At 39.3% G+C, this 27702-nt stretch overlaps 1 long non-coding RNA gene across 1 annotated transcript; it reads right to left on the bottom strand.

Annotated features, from left to right (window-relative positions):
• Positions 1-3286: 3286 nt before the first annotated feature.
• LOC131257358 (uncharacterized) lies at positions 3287-5676 on the bottom strand. The gene is made up of 3 exons (XR_009177331.1): positions 5012-5676; positions 4609-4715; positions 3287-3723 (listed from the first exon to the last, which is right to left on the bottom strand). It is a non-coding gene; the product is annotated as an uncharacterized LOC131257358 (long non-coding RNA).
• Positions 5677-27702: the final 22026 nt, after the last annotated feature.

The following is a 27702-nucleotide window of genomic DNA, read 5'->3' as shown; positions in this document are numbered from 1 at the left end:
AAGTGGACCACACTACAAGAAACAATGTGAATTGAACATCTACCATTGAAAAATTATTTGGGGCTGCATAAGTTTTGGATTAAACTAATATTTGTGTTTTCCTTTCATCCATGTCTAGGGCTATGCATCGAGCCGAGTCGAGTCGAGGTGGGTCAAGCCTGGCTTGGCTTGTTCGTGCTCTTCTCGAGTTCGAGCTCGAGCTCGGCCTCAAGCTTACTATTGAAGCTCGGCTTATTTGCCAAAACTTTCGAGTCGAGCTTGAGGCGAGCTAATGGATAGAGTCGAAGCGAGCTTACCTCGAGTCAAGTCGAGCTTGCTCCCAACCTGATGCAACCAGCAACCCACACCTGACTTAACCCAGCAACTGGACCCAACCGACCCAACCCCCAAATAAAATATTTAATTAATAATACACACACACACACACACACACACACACACACACACATATATATAATATTAGATAAAACCATATATGGTACTTTGTTGTTGATAGAGAGAGAGAGGGGGGGGGCGGTTAGGTAAGGAAGGGAAATGGTATAAGAGAGGCGGACGGGTACGATAGGGTTTATGTTTTATTTTTTTTATTTTTAAATATAATATAATATACATTAATATATAATAATAAAAATAATAATAATAATATATTCGAGTCGAGCCAAGCTCAAGCTTCGAGCCAAACCGAGTTCAAGTCGAATCGAGTCGAGTCAAAACTCCACTATGTTTGAACTTGGCTTGTTTTCAAAACGAGCTGGGTCATATAAACATTGGCTCGCCTTGATTCATTGTTCGAGTCGAGTCGAGTCAAGCTAAATCGAGCCAAGCCAAGTGAGCTTTTCAAGCTACCTTAGCTTGTGTACAGCCCTATCCATGTCTGTGTGATCTTACAAGAAGGTTGGATGACAAATAAACATCACTATGGGCCCTAGGAAGGTTTCAATGGCGGAAATCATTATACACGCTGTTTCCTATGGTGTGGTCCACTTGAGCTTTGGATATGATTCGAATTTGAGCTCAACCACTAAAATAATCTGGAAAAGTGGACAGACGGCGTGGATAAACCACATACAATCACAATGGGCCCAACAATGTTTACTCAATAGTATGATAAAAGTATAACTCAATACACAAATCGACTTCTAAATTCATAGGATTGATGAACAATGGATTTATTCCCATCATCAGATTCCACTATACTAACCTTTTTCTTCACCACCCTCTCTAAATTGAGAGAAAATTTCATTTAAACCACAATTGCAATAACCCATATGATACTCTTGACCCCTATATTAGATAAGGTACAACCACACTGATGTGATACTGTGATACACAAAACGATTAGGTATATTTAGCATTTTTTTTAAACTTAAAATATTTGTTGATATTTGTAATGAATCATAAGAAGTATCTTAAATAATAGGTTTATCAAGATTACTACTAATAAAGGAATGTGGCAATTGCTACTAAATCTAGCTCCTGCCACTTTGGATATTGCATCACATAAAAAAATGTGTGATCTACATTAAAACGGTATAGCTCTTGAGAGTCATATGCACCACCGATCTACTTTTCAATGTGTGGGTCCTACATAATAATAGAATTGGAAAAGAAAAAAAAAAAAAGAGTAATGCAACTATTTAATTAGAGCACTAACAAAAAGAAGATTAAAAAAATGCGAGAACATGAAAAACTAATTATAATGTTAGAGATGGGATAGGATCCCATCCAAAAAAATCATAGAATGAGATCCATAAGCTAGTTTGATCTGATCATGAAAGAAAATATATGTAAAAATGTTGTCTTACCAATCACATCATTTGTAGCTCCATATTCGATTATGCAGGAGATATAAGAATAAGGATTGGGTAAAGATACGTAGTGAGTAGAGGAACTTGAATAATCCAATATATCAAAATAAACATCACTGTAGGCTTTATGAAGGTTTCTACTATGGAAATCATTATTCACACTGTTTCTTGTGGTGTGGTCCACTTGAGCTTTGGATGTGCTTCAAATTTGAGCTCAACTGCTAAAATAATTTGGAAAAACAGATAAATGGCGTGTATAAACTGCATACATTCACAACAAACCCAACAGTGCTTAATCAGTACGATAAAAGCACACCGAGTAACTAAGTACACAATCCGATTTCCCAACATCTTCTATATTCCACTATAGTAACCTTCTTCTTCACCACGCTCTCTAAACCTAGAGAGAAATTTCATTATTCCATTGAATTACATGTGGTACCATGATACACAAAAGTATTAAGTATATTTAGCATTTTCTCTTTTAAATTAATTTTTTTACTAAATATTTATAATGAATCATGAACAATACATTTTAAATAATACAGTTCATTGAGACTACTAATAAAAGGTTGTGGCAATCGTCACTAGATCTAGCTCATGCCAATAACTTTGGATATTGTATCACATAAAAAAGATGTGTAGTCTACATTAAAAAGCTATAGCCCTTGAGAATCATATGCACCACCAATCTACTTCTCAATGCCCAAGTCTCACACAATAATAGCATTGGGAAAGGAAAAAAAAAAAAAAGAGTAATGCAGTTATTTGATTAGAGTACTAACAAAGAGAGATTCACTACACCAAAAACAGTGAATAAAAGACAGCTGAAAATCTCAATTAATGATGGTTTTGAACCATCGCATGGGCCATCATATTTTGCTGCGTCATATTAATTAAAGGACGGTTATAGACCGTCTTTAAAAAGGACGGTGATGGGCCGTCTTTAAAAAAGGACGGTTATGGACTGTCTTTGATTTTAGATGATTATACCATCTTCTTAGAGGCTACGAATTTAATTTGTAGCGCAACCATCATCATTTGTACCATAGCCATTAGATAATATGTGTAGTTAAAAGTAGAATTAGACGGCCGAAGTAGAAATGGCTACGGTTTCTAGATCTAGGGATACTGCCAATGTCCATAGCCATTTTTTTTTTTAAAAGGAATTAATAATGGTCTCTTACCCTTGCTAGTACATGCCCTGATAGATCAACTTATCTAAAAATTCTAGATTCGATAATAGCCTTCAATAATTCAACAATAAAAGAAACCAATGATTAGATGACGGTAAGATCAACACACATGCTAAGATCAACCCCAATGCAAATAGATATGAGAAAAAATAACCTTAAACACTCTCACCTATCCTTGTCGAGGATTTAGAAAGGATTTTCTTCAACTTCTAGGCATTCGACATCGAACTGGCCAACTCAAGACACTTTTCACGAGTACAACAACAACGACGACAACAATAATGATGAATCAAGACAAATATCTGCAAATTACACTAAGTATTCTTAAACAGACAATTTGTGTTTGAAGTTCCTGCATGATATCAGCTAGTCCCTTTTCATTCACACCATACGAAGTAAGAGATACATGACATAATATTACATGAGCACCAACTTCGAGAAGAACCAAAGTACCAAATCCTTCAACAACAATTCATACATGTCATATCCATTAAAATCGGTGAACAGAATCCCTGCACTCCAAATCCCTCCATTGTCTTCTACCATTTGTTTGAGCAGAGAAAATAAAAGATGGATGGATGAGGATTACACCTATTGGTCTGTTGTCCGGCTCTGCTCCACTATCTCACACACTCTTCAGTTGTACTCCCACTTGTTCTCGTGGAACATGGAGTAGCCATGGAATTCATAGGGGGGTTCGGATTGGGATCGCAGAGGGACTGAAAAGAGCACATGATAGGATGGATTAAATGAGTATTATAAAAGTAAAAGAATGGAAAACGCAATACCTTAAAGCCTAAACAGATTCATACATTATTTCACTGGCACGTATTGAAGTGGTAAACAAGATTAATTCCAAAGATTGTGCACTGTTAGAAAATATTAGCATAAATGTTGTGTATTTTATTCATTGAGATGTGGAATTGAATTATACATAATAAACCTATGTACAACTATATACAGAGTCGTATGCATAAAAAATCACCTCTACATATATAAACTCACCCTTAAAGCATCACTATAACTACCCATTTTTGGATATTTAGAACCTAGATGACATACTAATGTTTTTGGCATTAAACTCATTCATTACACACGATGTGGATTTCCATCAGACTTCTTCATTCTAACACTGTAAATCTACAATTGCTCAGGTGCATTGTTCGGAGTTAACACAACTGACCCAAAGACCTGGGTATTTCTCCTGATAACCTATTCTTGCTCAAATCAATGCAGAAAAGCTATGGAAGGAAAAGAGGAAATGTACTACTAGAGAAGCTACCCTTCAATGCAGAAAAGATAAAGCAACTAGTAGAGGTATTGTCTACACACGTGCTACTTCCAACTAGATCACATTCAGCTGATGCCAGACACACTAATTACTGGAAATGGTGAAAAACTCTACGTGCATTGCCAGGAACAAGTGCTAGGGTAAGATCATTTAATACATACATACAAGAAGCACGCCAAAACTGAATCAGTTACAATCAAACAATGATGGTGACTACAAAAACCGAGATTAGACCTGCAAACCTAGTCAAAGACTATTCGCAGAAGCATGAACGCATGGACAAAAACTGAAGAAAGAATCAACAGCTCGATACCTTAGATTGAGAACATGTAATGATCTCAAGGATTTGTCTATTGTTGATGATGATGATGTGGGGCAACTTGAGAATCTCCCATAAACTGTAGAAAGCCAACCTGCAATCTTCAACAAAAGATTTCTTTTCTTCACTCCCATTGCCAACAAAAGCACATCCTACAATTTGAAAAATGAGCCCACTAGCTCACACAATATCATTGCCAAGTTTAACAGTTTGAAAATCCAAACTTATTATTTAGCATGGAATTCATGCCTTCAATTTCTTAAGATTGGAAAACCGAAGAGGCATGCATTTTTCTTGATGCTGAATCAAGAATAATGGTCCAATTCAACCCAGTTTAAACAATAACCAAGGCCTATCAAGAGGAACAAACATTTCAAGCAATAGAAAAGGGAATTACCCGGAAATGCCTCAAGTCAATACCACCTGGAAATTTCTCTCGTTTAACCGCTTGGAATATCTCTGGCCTTCCACATTCTTACAAACCTGTAACAATTCATAGCAGACATGTCAAAAAGATTCATACATAGAAAACAAGGGAAAAGAACCCAACTCACCCAAATGCAAGCATACGTGCCAATATGGGTGTGAGATCCAAATTTTGAACCAGGCCAGTATTTGTGTTTTCAGTTCATGCCAGCGTGGAATGACCTCGTAACAAGCGAGCTATCTGTTTGCATGGTTAAAAATGAAAAAATATATATATAATGACCACCTTGTATAGGGCAAACAAAAAGCTCCATCGAGCATATTTAATCACACGATCCAAAAGCAATAGTTGTGGGGCCACATGGTATGTATCTCACATTCAACCCATTCAATAGATGCATGCCACCATTATTACGCGACAAAACTGAAAATATGGCAAAGCCAATCATAAGGTGGGCAAATCCATAGAAAGTAATGTACCCCCTTCAAAATATTGCAATTAAAGTGTAGCCCATCTGTTGATCTGATTGACCTGATATTTTAACCATGTTATCACCATGGTGTAGTGCATACATTTGACAGATTGAATGTTATATTCATACTACATGGACCACTCAAGTCTCAAGTTTCATTACTTAATAAAGGAAGGAAAAAAAAAAAAAGAGCATTTCTGTAATTTCATCCCTCAAAAGCACCTCATAGAGGTATTATTTGGAAAAATATTAATTCCTCAGGAATTTTGTAGTAAATATTTTTTTAAAAAATGGTAATTCTTTTCAGTAAATTCTCCAATGGATTTGTAATTGGGTTCTCAAGTGGACTTGGAATTTACCAAATCCAAATCTATTTCAAATCAATCAATTTATCTAGTTCATGGATTTTTTGATCTTTTCTTTTCCATAAAAAACATGTGACATGCATGTGACTACAATTAAGCCATTGGAATGGTGGACCCCACCATGTACGTTCCATTGCCAGTAAATCAGGCTAGTTCAATCATCTGATCAGTTAAAAAGGATTTACCATTAGTCAACACTTGATATGTGGTCCACCCAGTGATGAAGCCTGCCTAGTTTTTCCGGCCACAGGACATGTAAGGTGGTTCTGTCTGATGAACCACCCTGCATTGGCATGTGTAGGGATGGTAGAGCCTAGATACTAAATGGGTTATAGCATTAACTAAGGCCCAACAAGGCAGTTGGATCCCTTGCTTCTGGTGGAAATCATGGTTTTTGGAGTGGAGTAAACCACCTAAAACTGGTCCACCTACAAGCAAAGCATGAGAACAACCTGCGGAGGGAATCTTGAATCTGAGAGCTCTTTTTAATTAGAAGTAAAAAAATAAAATAAAAGAACATGGGACAAATTTGAACACCCACATTACCTCTTTCAAAGAGGCAGGGTACTTTATTAATGAGCTTCCCCAAGCCTGTTCATAATCCCCAAGAAAATCCACTACTCCCTTGATCCATTGAGAAAAATAATCATGGCAAAAGAAGATAGTGTTGAAGGAGAAGTGGTCAAAGGATCACAACAGGCATATCTCTACTTTATTAGAGTAATTTTAATATAAATAATACAGAGATTGAGTGCATTACACACCTCTCTCTTTTCTCTTCTCATTCGAACTTTCAACAGATAGTTAATCTGAATACAACTGTCAGCTTGTTCCCAAGCTTTAAAAAAAAAATAATAATAACTTCCGTGACCCCTAAGAAGTTTTCAACAATTCCCATTGTTTCATGTGGTATGGTTGTCCACATGAGCTTTTATATGCTTCAATTTCAGGTTCATGCACTCAAATGAGTTATAAAAACTGATGAACAACGTGGATAAGACACATACATCATGATAGATGCAATTAAATCAAGTAAGAAACTAACGGCAATAAGATTCAGGTACTAGATTGAAGTTTGAATCACAAAAGAGAAAAGAATACATTAACTGATTATATCAATCGAGTGGTGGCTTATACTAGAGATCACTTCCTTTCCTTCCTTCAACAAGAATTTGCTCAAAGATAATATCATTCAATGATGTCTTATTCCATAATTGTTAGCCTTATTTATAATGAGTGCTTCGAATCTTCAATAAAATCTATTAAATATAAAAATAGCATTCTTAGCTAGCAAAAAACCTATAAATAAGAAATAATCTAAATAAGAATCTCTAAAATAATAAAGCACTTTAACTAAGAAGGTAATTTTAAAAAATAATTAAATAAGAAAAAAATCTAAGATTCAGAATTTAAAATAGTTTAAAAGGGGAAGGGAAGGTGGGCATCGAAGTAAATAACCCCTGCACGAATTTCTTCAAGCACCCTATTTCTTGATGGTCCCATCAGTTTCCCTTTTTCACCAAATACGCTGTCTTCTTCTCCTTGTGCTCATCATCAGTCACTGGCATGACAGTGGGTTTCAGACTATTGGTGGTGCAACTAAATGCCTCGATCTCGATCTCCTCCGAACCATTGGTGGTGCAACTAAATGCCTCGATCTCCTCTGAACTATTGGTGGTGCAACTAAATGCCTCGATCTCCTTCGAAGTTGCCATCTTCACACTGATCTTGTTCCCTTCAAGTACAAAAACCACCAACATGACTTCATGGGTGTACTTCGCTTCGAAATTCTCTTCATGGGTATGGGACAGTACCAATAAACAATTATTAGAATAAAGGGGATCAGAGCTGAGATTCTTGGAGGTCTTGGGATCCGAGAGTTGGAAAGTGGTGACATAGGTAGGGTCGAGATCAGGGATGGTTGTAACCTTGCTGAGGGTGATGGAATCGACATTGCAGTGGATTGTGAGGGTGTTAAAAGAGGAGCAGCCATTTGTGTGGTAGAAGCAAAGAATCTCGCGATTGTCGTGGTAGGAGCAAAGAGTCTTTTGAAATGGGGTATGATTGTAATGGACGAAGGTTGGGAGACGAGTGTGGTGAAGGATTGAACGGCTGAGATTGGGGTTTAAAGTAGCGATGGAGTGGGGTTGGAGGAGGAATTGTCATGAGAAAAATGGATGGACAGGGTGGATATTCAATACATACATCAAGATGGCCCAATGTCAGTGCCACACCGTGTTGGGTGATGGCCACACCTAATCCATCCCCATTTGGAGCATTGAAATTACATACAAGGAGTTACTAATTGTGGGAGAATTTTTATTTTCCATGTTCAAATCGGCGTGAAAGAATTTTTTGAAAAACAAAAAGGGAGGGAAAAACATGAATTAGTGTTGAAATTAGTGTCGATTTAGACAAAGATAGCCTTGGTCTCCTCTTCAAAATAAAGGATTTGATGAAATAGTGATAAAATGGTGAGAGAGTGTGCAATAGATGTGTGAAATCCCAATGGTATATAACATGAAACATTCTATTTTGATAATCTTGATTTTAATTTGAACCTAGGGAACAAGTGTTTATACTTTTCATTACCAAAATAACTGAGGTATCTGCATCTAATCTCACATTTAAAAATTCCAGTTACATGACTCTGAATCATTGTTCCTCCGGGTTAAGTTAGGGCTTATTTTGGTTTTTTATTTACAATAATAATGTAAAGACACTACAAGAGAAATGACCTTTACTGGTAAAGTAGTCATAAAAATATTAGTAAAAATGACTACTGGTAAAGCCTTTATCGGTGGCAAGCAGCCATCACCACTGTTATAGACTAAGTCTTTACAAGTGGTCAGACACCTCCGGTGGTAGACTCTTAGGAGTTTCAACACCTGGTTGAGGGTTCAAGTACCCATAGGTGGTGAAATCCCACTACGGTGTGAGTGTGTGGTGGTGTGTGTGTGCGTGTGTTATAAAAAATAAATAAATAAATAAAAGTCTTTACAAGTGGTCAGACACCTTTACCGGCAATTCCACTCGCTGCTGCTATAGACTTGGAAAAGCGCAGGCTTAGGTCTGTAGAAGCGTCGGTATATGTCTTTCAAAGTGTAATGTCCGTGAATTTCATATGTTAGAGGGGATACATTAATTTTAAGGTTAGGAGTATTAAAAAATGATTAAAAATTTTTATTTTTGTGACTGATAAACAAAATGAACCATTTAACCCCACAACAAAGACACTCTTGCAGAAACCCTAAAGAGAATAAGAAATTGTAGAGAGAGAGAGAGGAGGATGAACTTTGGATAACTAGATCCAGTAAGATCATGATTTATTTTTATTTTTAGTTTTTTGTATTCAATCTATTTCACCGGATCTACGCAATGAATAGGGCGGATTGGTCTCACATTCATCGCATCGGTCTATAGATTTACACAATAAAAAGAGCTTGGATCTCAAGCGAATCTCTTGTCGTAGAGATTGGTATATGGTCAGCTGAATATACCAGATCTGATCTGTATATATCATGTGATCCCTGAGGACAAAATATACTAGGCCCTCAATTTTCAGATCGGTTTAACCATCAGATGGGCACATCGATCGGATTTAGTCTTAAATGTTAGTTCATATATTTGGTTCCATAATGGATCATCAACCACATCATATCTAACCTATACCATCTATATTAATTCTGGGATTAAACTATAGTGACATGCAGAATATTGGATGGATTCGATCATCTGGCAGGCCACGTTGATCAAGAGAATGGCTATTATCAAAACATGTCATGAGAAGAATATGAATCTTGAATGGTCCAGATCTAAATGGTCTATTTGTTAATCCCCAAATCAATTTTATGGAAGCCAATCAACAATTTGGATCTGATCCATAAGAGTGATCAATCCTTTAAAATAAAGAATAAAGAGAATCCAAAATTTTGATTTAGATGATCGAAATCGAGTCAAAACCAGCAAGTTTCAATTCGAGCCACAATTTTGATTTAGATGATCGAAATCGAGTCAAAACCAGCAATTTTCAATTCGAGCCACGATTGGTGTCGATTTGATCAATTAAGGCAACAAGTGTCCAGATATCAAAGGTCGTAATTGGAGTTTAAAGTAGCGATGGAGTGGGGTTGGAGGGGGAATTGTTTGTAGAGAAAGGTCATTGTTTTGGGTTTGAAGTATGTATGAAGAGGGGTTGCAGGGTTCGGTATGAGAGAGGTGTAGTACCCAAAGAGAGAGACTCCACTTTCACAGGAGGGACGCGGATTGCCTGGTGTAGAAAGAGAGGGGATTGGGGAAACGGATCGGCTACTCCCCTGCCACCAGCCCAGTGGCTGGTGATCGGTGCTATGTGGTGTATGTGTTTCATCCATTCCGTTCACACATTTTTACAAATCCTTTTAGAAATTGGATTGCGTACTGAGTAAACTCAGTTGAGCCCACCGTGAATGTATTTGTCTTATCCACTCCGTCCACCTGTATTTTGAAATCATTTTAGTGGTTGAGCCCAAAATTGAGGTATCTCTAAAGCTCAAGTGGACCATACTACAGGAAACCGTCGGAATAATGATTTTCAGTGATGAAACCTTTCTATGGCCCACAGTGATGTTTATTTGTCATCCAACCTGTTCATAATATCACAAAGACATGGATGAAGTGAAAACACAAATATCAAATTGATCAAAAACTTCTGTGGTCCCCATGAAATTTTCAATGGTAAATGTTCAATTCACACTGTTTCCAGTGGTGTGGTCCATTTGAGCTTGGATATGCTTCATTTTTGGCCTAAAGACCTAAAATTATTTGCTAAAATGTATGGAAGGAGTGGATAAAATGCATGAATGATTGTGGGACCCACAAAGTTTACTCAGTTTCCATCATTTTAGGGCTTGAAACCAAAAATTAGAGGGATATAAATCTCCCATGGGCCACACCACAGGAAAACAAAAGTGATTGGATATCCACCGTTAAAATCCTCCTAAGGACCATTGTACTATTTATTTGACATCTAATCTATTGATTAGGTCGTGAAGACCTGGATGAAGGGAAAAAAACAAATACCAGATTGATCCAAAACTTTTATGACCCCAAAAAGTTTTTAAAGGTCGACGTTCATTCAACACTGTTTATGTAATGTGATCCACTTGAGATTTGGATATACTTCATTTTTAGTATCATATCATAAAATGATTTAGAAAAATAGATAGACGGCATGGATGAAACACATACATCATGGTGGGGCCCACAGAGCACCGACGATCAGCCATTGGCTGGTTCGAGGGAGTAGCCAATCCATTTCGGTGTAGAAGGAGAGGGTATTAAATGGGACCCATATTTCCTGGGAAAGCCTTTGGCTTAAAGTTGCTCCGATGGGATGCTAGGGGGGCCTACAATAATGTTTGTTAGAAATCCACACGGTCCATCCACTATGGGAGCTCATTTTAGGGCATGCTTAGAGGTGTACACGAACCGAGTTAGCTTGGTTAGCTCACTTGACTTGACTTGAAAAAGCTCGATTCTACTCGGTTCGAAGCTGAGTTCGAGCCAAGTCAAGCTGTTTTTTGAGCTTGAAAATGAGTTTGAGTCGAGTTCGAGCTGGCTCCAGCTTGACTCGACTCAGATCGAACCTAGCTCGATTCCAACTCGGATCGAACCAATTCAGTGACCCAGTTACTTTGATATTGATGTTGCTCACCAAGTGTTTGATGAAATGACTCAAAGAAGTGTGACTGGTGGCAAGGAAGGTATGTATATGAAACCAACACCCTTTTTTCTTGATTTTTATGTTGCTTAGAAAGTGTTTGATAAAATACTTGTAAAACCATTGCTGTCGTCTCAAATACAATGAGATTTTGAAGGTGCAGTCCAGGTGTTTGTGAAAATGCTGTAATGGCCAACTCGGCTCGAACTGGCCTGAGCTGCTGACCGAACCAAGCTGAGTAGGCTAGTCAGGCTCGAGGACCGAGCCGAGCCGAGTTCAAGCTGATGTCAACAAGTGGCCGAGCCAAGTCGAGCTGAGGCTAGCTTGACTCGGTTTGACTCGATGTACACCCCCGCATGTAGAGGTGTACACGAACCGAGCTAGCTCGGTTAGCTTGCTCGAGTCGACTTGAAAAAGCTCGATTCAACTTGGTTTGAAGCTGAGTTCAAGCCGAGTCGAGCTGATTTTGAAGCTCGAAAATGAGTTCGACCCGAGTTCGAGCTGGCCCCTACACGAATCGTCTCGGATCGAACCCAACTCGAATCGAACTTGGATCGAACCGGTTCGGTGACTCGGTTACTTTGATATTGATGTTGCACACCAAGTGTTTGATGAAATGACTCAACGAAGTGTGGCTGGTGGCAAGGAAGGTATGTACAGGTATGTACATGAAACAAATACCCATTTTTTCTTGGTTTTTATGTTGCTCAGAAGGTGTTTGATAAAATACCTATAAAACCAATATTGTTGTTTTACAAACAGTAGGATTTTGAAGGTGCAGTTCAGGTGTTTGTAGAAATGCTGCACGGGCGAAGTCGGCTCGAACTGGCCTGAGCCAACCTGGCCAGTGAGGCTTGAGGACCGAGCCGAGCCGAGTTCGACCTAAGGTCAGCTAGTGGCCAAGCCGAGTCAAGCTAAGGCCAGCTAGTGACCGAGCCGAGTCGAGCTGAGGCCAGCTCGACTCGGTTAGACTCGATGTACAACCCTATCCGCATGCTACAAAAAATGAGGTGGATTCAAGAGAAACTGATTGGCTACTCCCGGCCACTAACCAATTACTGGTGGTCGGTGCTATGTGGGCCTCACAATGATGTATGTGTTCCATCCATGTCGTCTATCTATTTTTCAGATCATTTTATGTTATGAGACCAAAAATAAGGTATATTACAATCTCAAGTGGACCACATTACATGAAACAGTGTTGAATGAAGACCATTAAAACCTTCTGGGTGCCATAAAAGTTTTGGATCAAGCCAATCTTTGTTTTTTCCCTTTGAATGTCAAATAAACAGTACATTAGGCCTTGGGAGGATTTTAATGGTAGATATAATTTTTGGTATCAAGCACATAGAGCACCGACCATCAGCCACCGTGCCGGTGGCATGGGAGTAGCCAATCCATTTCCCCGATGAGAGGGGTGAGAACTGTAACACCCTGAAAATCGAGGGTCGCACATACACTCGACTCCCAAGTTCCCGAGTATTACTTATAGCAAATTTTACTGTTTTGTGCTTAATCCATTTTAATGAGCAATATGGAATTACTTAAAACATGAATCACAATCACATTTAGTCTACTGAAATGGAAGTGACTAAAAGTATACAAGTCCACAAAATATATCAATGGGTCGCACAAGGCGTTGCCCAATAAAAATACAAAAAGTGATATGTCCAAAAGAATCGTGTGCTGAGTCCATCGCTCAGCGATCCAAAATCTGTCCGCTAAATCTATGGTGAACCGCCCATCAACTGAAAGTAGGACAGCTCATCCTCATCATCAATGCTCGCACCGCACAGTCATCGAACTCCGCATCACCTGCAGCTACTGAAGAGTCTGGTTGGTGTTTTAAAACACCATCCCAGAGTGGGAGTGAGTGATCAACTCAGTAGTTGCATTAGCCTTAAGTTACAACAAGAATTAATTCTATGATAAATTTAATGAAAGGCAAACATACATAAATTTCTAACTAATCTTGTTAATACTTATGCATGAAATATGATATGATGCATGACCTCGCAACAACACTCCCTCTAACGACTTCATCTAATGTTTGCGCATGACCTCCCTTATTGCGACCTCAACTGCCGAGTTGTTAACCTAACTAGTGCGATGCGATCGTGATCGTGTTAGCCAAGTTTTTAATTAGTTCCGTTCATCTAGCAGATTGGAAAAACTGGTACACCCTCAACTAGTTGTTAGGCCAAGACCCCTCGACATGCGAGGCCAGGACCCCACGATCCTTGATCCCATCGGGTTCCCCATCCCCAATTTCAAGCACATGGGAGGTGCTAAGAAAAGGGATCGCTCGCGGTCACTATAGGGAGGTTCGTCACCCCGACATAGGCCGACAGCTCAGACACAATGTCTCATTCTACCATGCCCAGCTCTCGAGACGGTGGATCAGTTTCAAATGGTTATCAATGGGCTTCAATGGGTGAAGGGTGTTCCAGGTTTCATACAGGCGTGAGCAGGCATGGTTAACAAATATGGTTGGTCAGTAATTGAACTAGACCGTGCGAGTTTAGGCAAGTACGCAACGGATGACATCGAGTATAAGCGACCCATGTAGTCCAACTACTATCGCCCATTCGCATCCACCCAAATCCACTAGTCTAGCCACAAGATGGTCCTACCAACGGGACCACCTTCTCCCACTGCAATTTCCTGACCAATCTAGGGATTTGATGGTACTCAATAATACTCCAACAACTCAGGGTTCATCTTCTAACACAAGTAAAGGCAGACACTCATACATCACCCAAAAATTCAAATTTTCTATGATGCAACTACTAACAATAACACGAAATTAATGTGTATATGTGTTGTGTGAGGTTAGCGAAGAATCTAAGAAATATAAATCACTCATGGCACAAGAATACAACAAGGGTTAATGAATCATACATGCTACAGGAAAACATAGTACAAAAACCAAGTATGAGATGAACATGCAATCACCAATTTTATGCTTAATCATGTTGAGGAAACATATAAACAACATTTAATCATCTCATGCAATTTGGGAGGCCCTATCATGTAGGTTCTTGGCTAGGTTTCCTCTAGATTTCTCAAGCACATCATTCTAACATTCAAAATCATTAAATTCATTCTAAAATTGGTGTTAGGCCACCTAAGAATAATAGTCCGCACTTATGGATCATTGAAGGCTTAGGGAAACGACCTAGAAGTGTCGAACTCTCAGGTCAATTGGCCGGAATCCTGAGGTAATGCATTTGTATGTTAGGATTTCATGCAAATCCTAGCTCAACACAAAGGATTACAAAAATGATGGGTGTTTACCTCCTCAATCGGATGGAAGTCGCTTGTATTTGTAGATGTGGGGTTTCTTAAGAGAAGGGAAGAGGGGTTTCTAGATTCCACCTCCCTTGGGCACCACTTTTCTCTCCCTTCTTCCTTCCACACTCTCCTTCTTTCTCTTCTTCATCTCTCTTTTCTCACTTCTCTATCTTTTGTTGTTGGAGTAGTAGTGGGAGTGTGTGAGAGAGAGCTTTAGGGCTTTATTTCCTAGGTTTGGGCCAAATGGCCTTAAGTTCTAACAATTCCCTTCAATGGCCCTATGAGATCCTTTTTGGCCACTGGGGCCGTTCTATCACCCCTCTGGCCACCAAATTTGGTGTGTAGGTGTCCCATGGCCCGATGAAGGATTGTGCAAAATTTGAAGACAAATGGACTCGAAGTTTTATCGTACGGTTCCGATTTTTAAATGGCCCTGTGGGGTCCATTCTGGTGATTGGGGCGGTTCTGAAATTTATAGGATAGGTGCTCCATGGCCCGATGAAGAGCCATGTAAAATTTGAGGGCAAAAGGACCCGGAGTTTTATCATATGAGTTCGATTTGCGATCAACGGTCACCGTTTCACGATCGGATTCCAGATTTTGTGGACGGGCGTAAAAAAATATTTTAGGCCTTTACCGTAAATTTAGAAGAAATCCGACGGCTGAAATGCCTTATATCTCAGTTTCATTTAAAAGTGCCAGTAATTTAAATTCTAGCCTTTGAGTCAAGGTTGGGGTAAGTTGCACTTGGCAAGTGCGGTTAGGAAGGTGTGAATAATTAATTTATAGGTGTCTGTTGAGTCCGCGGTCCATAATGGACCACAAGCCCAGTGGGGTGTACAGTTTCCCCAATTTTTAGATTTTTTCTGGCCCTCCTTGGCCGCTGCACAGCCAACTCAGGCTATCGCCAAGTATAAACTGGCTATCTGGCTTAACGGCCTGCACTCGGTCCGAACATAACCATACTTATCCGCCTTAATGGGATAACCTGGGTTAATTTATTGCTGGTGCCCCTCAACAAGTGGTTTAATCGAGTGGTTCTGCGGCAAAACCCACGTGGACGCCTCAGGACCCTGTTTTGATTGGGCCGGGTGTTACAAGAACCCAGGAAATGGATTGGCTACTCCCCCTGCCACCAGCTCCGGGGCTGGTGGTCGATGCTATATGGGCCCCAACAGGATGTATGTGTTTCATCCATTCTGTTCATCCATTTTTACATATCATTTTATGGCTTAATCTCAAAAATGAAAGGGATATTAATCTCAGGTGGACCACACCACATGAAAACAAAAGTGATTGGATATCCATCATTAAAATCCTCCTAAGGCCCAATATACTATTTATTTGACATCCAATCTGTTGATTAGGTCATACAGGCCCAGATGAACGGAAAAAACAAAGATCAGCTTGATCCAAAACTTTTATGGCCCCCAAAATGTTTTTAATGGTCGAACCTCATTCAACACTGTTTCCTGTAATGTGGTCCACTTGAGATTTGGATATACATAATTTTTGGACTCATACTATAAAATGATCTCTAAAAATAGATGGATGGCATAGATGAAACAAATACATCATGGTGGGGCCCGCATAACACCAACCACCAGCCATTGGCTGGTGTCATGGGGAGTAGCCAATCCCTTTCCGAGAACCCATGGCTCAAGTGGGACGCAGATTTCTTGCCAGAGTCTTTCGCAGCAAATTTCCGCGCTGAGTACCCAGTTGGGGCCATAGTGATGTTTGTGAGAAATCCACTCAGTCCATCCGTTGTTTTTTTTAGCTCATTTTAGAATATGAAAACAAAAGTGAGCAAGATCCACTTTATTTTAGAATATGAAATTATAAGTGAGAAAGATCCACGACTTAACTTATTTTTAGCTCATTTTAGAATATGAAAACAAAAGTGAGCAAGATCCACTTTATTTTAGAATATGAAAACATAAGTGAGAAAGATCCACGACTTAACTTAAGTGGGCCGTACTAAAGGATAAAAAAGGTAGTCAGACTCAGACACCTTAAGTCCTGCCGTTGAAACTTCCCTGTGGTTGACGGTGATGTTTACATGCCATCCATACCATTCATAAAGTCGTTCCGGGATGAATTGTAAACAGAAAAATAAACATGATTCAAAATTTAATCAAAACTTCCATGGTCCCCATGAATATTTCAACTGTGGACGTTCAATTTTCCTGTTGTTGGCCCACTTGAGCATTGGGTCCTATTTATGTTTGTCCTAATGTCATAAAATGAACTCACAAAAAGGATGGACGGGTGGATTTCTCACGAACATCACAGTGGCCCCACCTGGTTGCGAACGCAGGGACTTCCTACTAAAGGCTTTCACAGAAAATTCGCGTCCGCTCCAGTGCCACCAGCCCGATGGCTGATAGACGGTGCTCGGTGGGCCCCACCATGATGTATTTGTTTCATCCATTCTGTTCATCCATATTTGCATATCATTTTAGGTCTTCGTACCAAAATTGAGAGGGATTTAATGTTGTGTTTTTTGAAAATTAAATATATTAATTATGTAAACTTTCCATAAATAGTATATATAGTCAGTCGGTAAGAGAATGGGTTTTTGCTTAATGGTACCCTGATGTTTTATTACATTTTTTATTGATTGAGAGTAATTGTGACATAATTGTACATGTGACACCCATACCATGTGTCACTTATGTGGATACAGTTTTTCTTGTTGAATAACTGCTCCTGTCTAAATGGGTACAGAAATAACTACCATAGGACAAGAGTCATGTCCTTTCATGAAAAGGCAATTGTTTGCTGTGAATGGGTATGGATTTCTTGAAGGGGCACTTTAGCACCTCTTTAGGAAGAAATCCATAACCTTTCAATTGATATAAATCCTGGATACTATAATCCAGAAGAACATACTCTTAATCCTTGAGTTTATATTATCTCCTAAGCAATTACTCTTGATCTAATCTCTTGCTGAGTTTTTTCCTGAACGTTTTAAGGCATATCGGTATCAAAACTAGAGATCTGTTTAACACTTAAATGTGTAAATTTTTGTGTTGAAAATTGGATTGAGAGTTCATTGTATCCCGAAGACAATTTGTAGATTTTCTTTGTTTGCACTTGCTGAAACTTTTAGAAAAAGGGCAGCAAATCTGTCTTGAGAAATTGACTATTCAAGTCGAGCCTTAAACCTGATAGATCTGATCATTTCGTTATCATTTTCTTCTATCCTCCGTTGTATACGAGAAACACTTACTTTTCTAACATTAAAAACTCAGTGAACCACACCACAGCAAAACAATAGATGTCAAAAACAATAGTTATTTGACATCCAATCTGTTGATTAGGTCATACAGAACCAGATGAAGGTAAAAAACAAAGATCAGATTGATCCAAAACTTTTATGGCCCCCAAAAATATTTTAATGGTCGACATTTATTCAACACTATTTCCTGTAATGTGGTCCACTTGAGATTGGGATATATCTATTTTTGGTCTCATAAAATAAAATGATATATAAAAGATGGACGGCATGGATGAAATAAATATATTATGGTGGAGCCCACAGACCGTCGAACACTAGCCATTGGCTGGTGGCAGGGGGAGTAGCCAATCCGTTTGCCTATTTGTCGTGTGTGTTGAAAAAAAGGAAGCGGATTGGCTGGGTGTAGATACCTGTCATGCGAAGACGAGCACCCACGCTCCTCGAGGTCCAAGTTGTACGAATGGTTCAAGAGAGATCGAAGTTACATGCCCCACAATGATGTATTTATTATATCCACACCATTCATCCATTTTTTAACATCATTTTAGAATATTAGAAAAAAAATGATGAATCATAACGAAAGCTCAAATGGACCGCACCAAAAATAGCAGCAAGGATAATGATTTTCACCGTTACAAAATTCATAGGGCCCACCATAACATTTATTTTCCATCCAATCTGTTAATAAGGTCACAAAATACATGTATGAAGAGGAAAAACAAATTTCATACTAATCCAAAACTTATGTGACCCCCGAAATGGTTTCAATGGTAGACCTTAAATCCCCCACTGCTTTTTGAAGTGTGGTCCAATTGATATTTAGATCTGTCTTATTTGTTGGCTCAAGCATTATTACGATCTCACCAAATGGATGGACGGTTTGGATATAACACATACCTCGTTATGGGGCCCACAGAACTTGTTAACGTCAATACATCATCTATATTATAGCTGGTGTATTGTACACCAGCCAATCCGCTTCCTGGAAAAAAAAAAAAACAAAGCACCCCATTAGAGCAGGGTATACTTATATCTCAACCGTAGATCAAAGTCAATTTCCCTCATAGGATTTGGATTGTAGATTGCGGGACCCGTACTTTGTTCCCGACATCATCAAGTTGGGTTCTAACTATTGGATGGTCCGGATCACCTCTCTTAAAGCGACACATTCAATCAACATTGTTGACTGAAGTGCTACATCTATGCTCCTCCCCACGTACCATATTCTACGGGCAAGCTAACCTTGCATTTCAACGTACCTCCCATTTGCATCGTCTGGATCCAAGGGCTAGGATCATTCATCTGGAATAGAAATCGCACCTTAGCCCAGCATCTACTAGGTGGCACACAACAGGAACGGATTGGCTACTCCCCCTGACACCAACCCTGTGGCTGGTGTTCGGTGGTCTGTGGGCCCCACCATGATGTATGTGTTTCATCCATTCTGTTCATCAATTTTTAAAGATCATTTCAGGGCTTCATCTTAAAAATAAGAGGTATATAAATCTTAGGTGGACCACACCACAGGAAAAAAATAGTGATTGGATATCCATCATTTAAATCCACCTAAGGACCACTGTACCGTTTATCTGACATCCAATCTGTTGATTAGGTCATAAAGACCCAGATGAAGGGAAAAAACAAAGAACAGCTTGATCTAATACTTTTATGGCCCCCAAAAAGTTTTTAATGGTTGAAGTTCATTCAACATTGTTTCCTGTAATGTGGTCCGCTTGAGATTGGGATATATCTAATTTTATGTACATTACCATAAATTGATCTAGAAAAATAGATGGACGGAATGGATGAAACACATACATCATGATGGGGCCCACAGAGGGGGGAGTAGACAATCCGTTTCCGTATGGATTACCCAATTTCTGGCCCCACATGTCGGAACCGGTGATGTATGCTCTGCCTGATTTATGCAGCCGGTGAAACACCCAAGCTCTCCGGGTCCCTCCGCGTTGGATATGTCAAATCCACTCCGTCCATCAGGATTCGTCCTTGATTCTAGATCACAGTGCAAAAAATAAGGCAGAAGAACAATTCAGGTGGGTCACACCGTTTCGAACAATGGGGATGGGATGCTAACCATTGGTTTTTGTTTGGGGCCACTATGGTATGTATCTTTCATTAGTCAGGTGCAACTCACTAGGATGAAGTGAAGATAGCCACACCGACTGTATTTGGAAGTTTCAGGAGCACTTTTCCACCCTTTCAATTGGTGTGGCCCATGTGCGATTTTAAGCAGCTGTTCGTGTGTATGGTTCAAATAAGGGTACTCACCCGATGAACCGTGTGGATTTACGTAAATGACACGGTGGGGCCCACAGAGTTGGGTGTTTTGCATGCTGGATGAAACTGGTGTTGCAGAGGTTTCTTGTCATGTACCATAACTCCTTCACAGGGTTCACCATCTCCTGTAGGAACGCGGCTTGGTGGATCCCTGAGTGTGGTTCCCACCTCAATGTATCTTCCTTCATTTTCTTGCATCCACGCCGTCCATATGTTTTTAAAGATCATTTTAGGGCATGATATTGAAATCAAAGAAGATCCAATCTCAGGTGGACCACACCACATGAAACAGTGGTAACTGACAGTTAAAAACTTACTGTGGGACACAAAAGTTTTGGATCAAGCTGATATTCTTGTGGCCCTTAGTTCAGGTATTTGAGAACCTATCAGATAGTTGGATGGAAAATAAACATTCTGGGGGTTCTAATAAAATTTTATTGGTGGGTACTCAATCACTACTGTTTCCTGTGGTGTGGTACATTTAAAATTTGGATCTTCTTCATTTTTTGTATCATTCATGAGAATAATCTTTCAAAACGGATGGATGGTGCAGATGTAAGGCACATACATCAAGGTGGGCCCATAGTTAGGATCCACTAAAGCCATGTATGAAATGTCTCAGGAAAGGCCATGTGCTTGTGTCAGAGGTGGGCCTGGTGAAAAAGGATGAGGTTTGGCCAGTAACGCTGGTCGGTGCTCCATGGGCCCCACCACGATGTATTTGTTTTATTTATGCTCTTCATCTATTTTTCAAAGATCATTTTAATGCTTAATCCCAAAAATGAGGGGATCTAAATCTCATGTGGACCACACCATAGGAAAATAATACTGATTGAATATCCACCGTTAAAAACCAGCTAATGCCCATACAGACCTGGAACAAATACAAACTTGATCCAAAACTTTTGTGGCCGGCAAGAAATTTTTAATGGTGGGTGTGTTCAATTCACTATTTCCTGTGATATAATCCACTTGAAGCTTAAATATACTTTATTTTTAGGATCATAGCATAAATTAATATGAAAAAAAATTGATGGACGGTGTGGATCAAACACATACATTATAGTGAGGCCCACAGAGAACCGTGGACTAGCCCTTGGCTAGTGGCAGAGTCAGTAGCCAAACCGCGTCCAATGAAAAGTGCAAAAAGCAATTTCATAGAAAGGAATCCTGGCTTTTCATTGCATGCACCACCTCTACCCCAAGCAGATTCCCACGGTCTAAAGTAACACTGATATTTGTGAGGCTGTGATGTGTCATTTTTCATTGGCTCGGCTCTTGTTAAAGACAGCCCACCAACTTTCAGAAAATTACATTGGGCTGCTTGGCAAGTCAATGAAATAGCACAATGTTATTGCCTCATAAAACTGGGTGTTAACTTGAGCTGACTGAATCTGCTCCCACCTTTATCCGGGCCTATAGAACTTAATGAATAAGTTACAGCTGACCCGACTCGATCCGGTTTTGAAATAGGCTTGGCGTGAACTCGATCGCACTCAGTACCGAGTCGAGCATGCTTGACCCGATCCGAGTTTGGGTCTAGCCTGGACTAATCCAGACCAAGTCCGACTCAGCCAAAAGTACTAAGTTGGGTCGAGTTGGCACCGAGTCAGATCAAGAGATGAGGGAGAGAGAAGGGTAGTGGTGGGTGGCTGCCGGGCTTGGAAAAGGAGGATGAAGAAGTGAGAGAGAGAGAGAGAGAGAGAGAGAGAGAGAGAGAGAGAGTTTGTGATCAGGTTGGGGTTGGGTGCGGTGGATAGAGTTAGAGATCGAGTCGAGTCTGACTGGATCAAGTCGGATCAATTTACTAAGTAACTCAAACTCGACTCAGTTTGAGTTCGGATTAAGCAAAGCTTACTCGTTTCGGATAGACTCACCCATTTGGTTCAAGTCGAGTTGAGTCAAACGAGTTGAGCCATCATGTGCCTAGCTCAAGTTCACAAGCCGCCATGAAAATGGCTGTGGGAAATATTATGATGGTTCCCTCATTAAGTGGGCCACCCTTATGCAAAAGAAGGGGGAGTTTAGTAAAAAGTAGGGAATAGTCCCCTGCCAACGTGAAAGTGGGACGTACCTGATTAGTGGACAGGCATGTTTTTTGCATAATGTTGGCGATTGGAGGGCAGGATCAGATGCCCCCCACGTTTCCAGGCTAACAGGTTTGTGATTTCAAAAAGATTTGAAATCCTTATCAAAAGATAGATATTTGAGTAAGATAGTTGCTGCTGTTTGTTGTAAAGATGAGCTTAAAAGCAAAGGATGCAAATGCCATCTCATATGCCTCCAAATAGCTACCTTTCGGTTTTGCTTTCAAAATTTAAATTTCTCCCTCTCTACCTACACACATGGAAAAAGTCTATAAGTCACAGAGCCCTACAGTAATGTGTATCAGTCATCCACTCCGTCAATTAGATGCAGCTTTCCATGATGGGCCATGGACCTAAAAATCACGCCAATCGAAGACTTAGGTGGGCCACACTATGGACAATAATTTAGAGTGGATGCCCACCCATTAAAACGTTATTAATTGTTTATAGCGCCCGTGGAGAGGTGATTTAGACATAATTCATTCATTGTGTGCATTTCACTTGGACGACAGTTCATACCAAATTTCAGGCCATTTTAAAACTCAGGTGGCCCCACCAAGTGCTTGCTCCAGACAATTGGACGTTGATGTGTGGTCCACCTAGAAAATAATTTCAATCCTTTCATGTTTATGCTACATCCAATCTGTCCAATAAATTGGACCAATCATTGAAATTTCCTTGTGAAAAATCAGCTACATTAAATCAACAAGTGGACTACACTCGCAATTGTTAGTTATCAATGGATAAATTTTATTTTTATGGTGTAGCCCACCTAATGAGTGGCTGGGGTTGATTTTTACACAAGGCCATCTTGAAGGTTTTGAACCAACTTACTGGAAGGGTTGGATGTTAAACAATCATGATAGGTTGGAAGTTATTCGCTGGAGTGCTGTAATCGTGGTCTAATCCGTTGGACTTAAAACCTTCTTTCTCTCTCAGACATTGCGTTAATTTGAATTAAAATGTCCAAATTATAGGTAATGGGTTGCAACGGTACGTACGGTTGTCTCTTTCTCTAATGCGGGGGCAAATGAAATTAAAAAATTAAATAAATAAATAAATAATGGAGTTTTTAAAAAATTAACCAAAAATCTTTTAAAAAATAAACGATAGGGAGGTAAAAAAAATAAATTTAGAGATATTTTTAGTTAATTTTTGAGTAAGTTTATCCTTAAACTTTTCACGTAATTCCCATCTTACCCTCATCTTTTCTCTTTACTATCTCTATCTCTATGAGGTGGACCCACATGATGAGGAACCCATATTGAAGATGGGGCTCCACATGATAATTGGTCCACATCAAGGTGGGCTTACATAATGCATAGTCTCATCAAAGTTGCGCCCCACATGATGAGTGCCCGAGATCAAAGTGTGGCCCCCTATATGATGAACGACCTGTATCAAAGGTAGGATCCACATGATGGATGGTGGATATTGAAGGTGGGACTACATGACAGAAGGTTGACATCAAAGGTGGATCCACATGATGAATTACTTATAATGAAAGTTGGGCCCCACACTATGAACGGTCCACAATAAAGGTGGGACTGACATGAATGGATGGTTAACATCAAAGGTGGGTCCCACATGATGGATGACCTACATTAAAATGTGACCCCACATGATAAACTATCTACATCAAGTGGGCGCCACATTATGGACGACCCATAACAAAGGTGGGACCCAAATGATGGATGGTGGGCATGAAAGTTGGGTCCACATGACGAAGGACCCATATTGAAGGTGCCCCCCACCTAATGAATGGTCCACATCAAGGTGGGCCCACATAATGCACAATTCACATCAAAGGTGGGCCCCACATGATGGATGACCCATATGATGATGGATTGTTTGCGTAAAGTGGGCCCCACTTGCTGGATGGTCTACATCAACGGTGGGACTCACATAATGGATGGTGGACATTAAAGGTGGGCCCACATGATGGATGGTTAAAGTCAAAGGTGTACCCACATACTGAATGATCCGTTTTGGGTGGCACATAATGAATGGTCCACATTAAGGTGGCCCACATAATGGGTGCAGTGTGCTACACATGAGGGATAACCTGCATCAAAGCGTGGCCCCTCGTGATGGATAATCCACATTAAGTGGGTCCCACCTAATTGATGACCCATATCCAAGGTTTTGCATGATGGACGATCCATATCCAAAGTGGCCAAACATGATGGATAATCCACGTAAAAGGTGCACCCCACATGATTGATGGGGGATATAAAAAGTGTGCTCCACATGATGGACAACCCACTTAAACAAATGTAGATTTCACGAGATGGGTAGTGGACATTGATGCAGTGGAGTTGTTGTAATATTTAAAAATGACATCAAGTATCGCTAAAAAATAGCTTTTATTTGAGTGTTTTACCAAGGCTTTTTTCAAAAACTAGAATAAAAAGAGCTTATTAGAATAGCTCTTATTTGAAAAACCCTAACTTTAAGAGTCGTTACGAACCATAGATTTGAAGAGATCTAAGGGGATTTTAAATCCATTTTTGTTTGGCACCATGAGAGATTCCCTTTTTGTTTGGCACCATGAGAGAGTATGAAATCCAAGGTGGAAGCTAGATTTCATCTAAAATCCTCTCATGAGTCACATGTGTAATATGTGTGTCACTAGGCTACTAATTTATTGACCATGTAGCCTACTCACGATATTCCAAAACAATCAAATTATCAATTGCATCACTAAAATTACTTCAATACGATGAACTGTGCAGTCCAAACATTATTCATATAAATCAATGGGCTTATTACTGTTGTGTTTTTTAGAATAAAAATAAATTTCAAAAATAAAATTTATTTTTAGAAAGTAAATAAATATATTAATTATTTAAACTTTCCATAAATAGTATGTATAGCCAGTTGGTAAGAGAAGGAGTTTTTGCTTATGCAACTAGGTTCAAATCTCCTCAAGGACGGTGTGAAGCACCGTCCGTGCGCGCGTAGCGTGAGCTGTAGGGCTGCTTGGACGCTTTTTAGCGCTTTATTAGGCACACTTAGCACTTCGCATCCTCGCAAGGAGCAATAAGAGCCTTAGTCTTTTTAGCACACGATTCAATTTTTTGGGCCATGGTACCTTGATGTTTTATTACCTTTTTTGCTAATTGAGAGTAATTGTGACATGATTGTAAATGTGGCACCTATGCCATGTGTCGCTTATGTGAATACAGTTTTTCCTGTTGGATAACTACTTCTGTTTGAATTGGTACAGAAATAACTGCCATAGGACAAAGAATCATGTCCTTTCATGGAAGGCAATTATTTGCTGTGAATGGGTATGAATTTCTTGAAGAGTTACTTTAGCACCTCTTCAGGAAGAAATTCATAACCTTTTAATTAATATAAATCCTGAATACTATAATCCAGAAGATAATAATCTTAATCATTGAGATTATATCATCTTCTGTGCAATTACTCTTGATCTGATCTCTTGCCGAATTTTTTCTGAATGTCTTAAGGCATATCGGTATCAAAACTAGAGATCTGTTCAACACTTAAATGTGTAAAATTTCGTGTTAAAAATTGGATTGAGAGTTCATTGTATCTTGAAGACAATTTGCAGATTTCCTTCTTTTGCACTTGCTGAAAATTCCAGAAAAAAGGCAGCAAATTTGTCTTGAGAAATTGACTGTTCAAGTCGAGCCTTGAACCCAATAGATCTGATCGTTTTGTTATCGTTTTCTTCAATCCTCCGTTGTGTACAAGAAACTCTTATATTTCTAAAATTCTAACAATTACAATCACTGTGTTAAACATTACATACCTACACTAATTAGGAAATTAAAGTTGATTTAGTAATTAAATTCAAACTTCTTAAACAAACTATACATAACTACTTTTGAAATACAGGGGATTCAATCCAAGGTACCAAACGCCACCAGAAGATTCCAAATCCAGGACATTTCAAATCCAGTTTTATAGCTTTTATTTTACAAGATTAGTAGGCAATTGGAATTCAAGTAATGAGGTATGATCCAGTACGTATTCTTTTTGTGGTGTGGATTTATATTAATGTGATGCTTTGTAAGTTGGGCCCACCTATGATCAACAAAAACTGTTGGATGAGAAGTGTCAACCATAGATTACATGACCCAAAAATAATCACTCTAGTGAAATTAATGGCATGCGATATGACATATTTGTAAAAATGGTTTTCCTGTCCACCTAGGGGGCAATGTTGAAGCCGTCTGCGTGGACCTGTCCCATTCAACCGTCCACATTGATCACACGTGTATAGTGATTGACCCCCACATGATATTCAGAATTAGTAATTGATCACAAATTTGGAGAAAATTTTGAACTAGTACTTTCGAGCATTTAAATAATTTCTTGAAAAAAATCAATGAACCTGATTCACAAACTTATCCTTGCGCCTAGTTGCATTTGGGCATGTGGACAATCCATAGAGGACCTTGGTTTTGTCTGCTTAGCTATTTTTAACCTAACTTGAAAAAAAACATTCTGATTGGATGATCCAAACCATCAGGATCCAATCATTCTGACTAGCTAGCTATTTATAAGCTAACATGTATTGTCATTCAAACAATAAAATGTTCCATTGAACTGAACTTTTAGAAAGTGATTTCTAAATTATCATCCAGACAGGGAATTAGCCTTTTTGCTCCACCTAGTGACCTTGTTTTCACTTCAAGCACTTGAGAGAGAGAGAGAGAGAGAGAGAGAGAGAGTTGTAGTTTCCATGGATGGAAGATGGGTGTAACCAAACCCCTTTTTTACTAAGGTGTTATTCCCTGCAAAGGCAGTGTGTTATTATTAAATGCTAAAATGTTTGAATCTCACTTGATAACAATTCCAACGGTTGAGAACTTGTTGGCCATCACTAGATTGTATAAGAATTGAATTGAAGATATATAATCATATTTACTAAAAAAATTTAGTAAATTTAAGTGCATGATTGAGGAGGATTATAGACTTCGAGGTACTAGGGCATTCAAAGTATGTAGGATGTTAGAGCACCACAACAGTGTGTCTTCTTAAAACCTTAACTTTTACTTACAAATAAGATTTCATCCAAGAGGGAGAGTACAAAATAGAGAGAGAGAGAGAGAGAGAGAGAGAGAGAGAGAGAGAGAGAGAGCCTAGGAAGCCCTTACCCCCCTAGTCATCACCACATATAGAGACCAAAAAAATTGTAGAGGAGAGAATACTTCTTTACCCCTTC

The sequence above is a fragment of the Magnolia sinica genome, chromosome 10 (genome assembly GCF_029962835.1).
Source record: "Magnolia sinica isolate HGM2019 chromosome 10, MsV1, whole genome shotgun sequence".
Classification (NCBI taxonomy): Eukaryota; Viridiplantae; Streptophyta; class Magnoliopsida; order Magnoliales; family Magnoliaceae; genus Magnolia; species Magnolia sinica.
This window is presented reverse-complemented; position numbering and strand designations above follow the sequence as displayed.